General features: G+C 41.5%; 1 pseudogene; it reads left to right on the plus strand.

Moving 5' to 3' along the window:
• The first annotated feature begins 456 nt into the window (after positions 1-456).
• LOC102908357 (tubulin-specific chaperone A pseudogene) lies at positions 457-847 on the plus strand (annotated as a pseudogene).
• The last annotated feature ends 716 nt before the right edge of the window (positions 848-1,563 follow it).

A 1,563-nucleotide genomic window follows, 5' to 3' on the forward strand; every position in this document is an offset into this window, starting at 1 on the left:
AGCCAACAGCTGGTAACGAGACTCGGCTAGAATTTAATAGAGTTGTTATTATTAACATACTTCTTTCCCATTACAGTAAATAAGTAAGGGTGTTTTCAATTAACCCTACTGATAAAAAAAAAATTCCTTGAAAAGTGAATTAACTAATTTAATGGAATTGACTAAAGTGATTACATACTAATGGAGTAGAATGCAAATTTGACAAAAATTATTATAATGCTACAACAAATGCCTAGAGTTTAGAAAACAAGACCCAGGGCTGGAGAGATGACTCAGCGGTTAAGAGCACTGGCTGCTCTCTTCCAAAGGTCCTGAGTTCAATTCCCAGCAACCACATGGGAACCATGTGTAATGAGATCTGGTGCCCTCTTCTGGCCTGCAGGCATACATGTAGGCAGGACACTGTATACATAATAAAAAATTAAATCTTTAAAAAAAGAAAAAGATCCTGCGGCGCTCTAGGAACTATGGCCGATCCTCGAGTGAGGCAGATCAAGATCAAGACAGGCGTGGTGAAGCCGTTGGTCAAAGAAAAAGTGATGTATGAGAAAGAAGCAAAGCAGCAAAAAGAAAAGATAGAAAAGATGAAGACTGCGGACGGTGAAAACTACGCCATTAAGAAGCAGGCAGAAATCCTGCAAGAGTCCCGGATGATGATCCCAGATTGCCAGCACCAGTTAGAGGCTGCATATACCGACCTTCAGCAGATATTAGAAAGTGAAAAAGACTTGGAAGAAGCCGAGGAGTATAAAGAAACACGTGTAGTTCTGGATTCAGTGAAGTTAGAAGCCTGAAGTTTTGCTGTACCGGGTGTTTTTTGCATTAAATCCTGGGGTCCACTCTACAATTCGTTATGTTTGGCCACTGCTGTGTTTAGTAATATGAAAATGTGGTTCTTTTTATGCAGTTGCATATATTTTTCTTTGCATAACTTAATGTGTCAAATGAATGAGTTCATCTAATAAAATTGTTTATTTCATACTTTAAAAAAAAAAAAAAGATTCCAGGAAAGGCACAAAGCTACACAGAGAAACCCTGTCTCGAAAAACCAAAAGAAAAAAAAGAAAGAAAGAAAACAAGACCCAAAAGGGAACCTTCAGAGTCCTGTCATTCCACACTCTTAACATCATACCTGATCCAAATCCCTAGGCACACCCTGGCCTAAGAAGTGTGGGGTGCAACCCACTGCTCTCTCTACTTTTTGAGTCTTCTTGCTCACCACCAAACCCAACCCTAACCCTACTGTCTCCACTCTGTGAAGCTTTCATCAGCACAGACAGGATTTAAGGGTCTGGACCTTTAAGAAAACTGGCGGGGGGGGGGGGGGGGGGGGGGGGGGGGAATACAAGGTTTATTCCCCCAGGCAAAAAGATTCACGAGTCAGGGAAATGAGAACAGTGAGAACCCACCTCTAGGAGTGTGTTCTTGGGCGATCAGCGAAGCACAAACACAATGTGCATTGATCTTCTTTGCTATATGCACTTGTAAGAGCAAAATACTAAAACCAACAGTACCACAGGAGCGGTTAAACAGTAGTCCCTCATCCAAACTATGCAGGCTTCT

The sequence above is a fragment of the Peromyscus maniculatus genome, chromosome 8 (genome assembly GCF_049852395.1).
Source record: "Peromyscus maniculatus bairdii isolate BWxNUB_F1_BW_parent chromosome 8, HU_Pman_BW_mat_3.1, whole genome shotgun sequence".
Classification (NCBI taxonomy): Eukaryota; Metazoa; Chordata; class Mammalia; order Rodentia; family Cricetidae; genus Peromyscus; species Peromyscus maniculatus.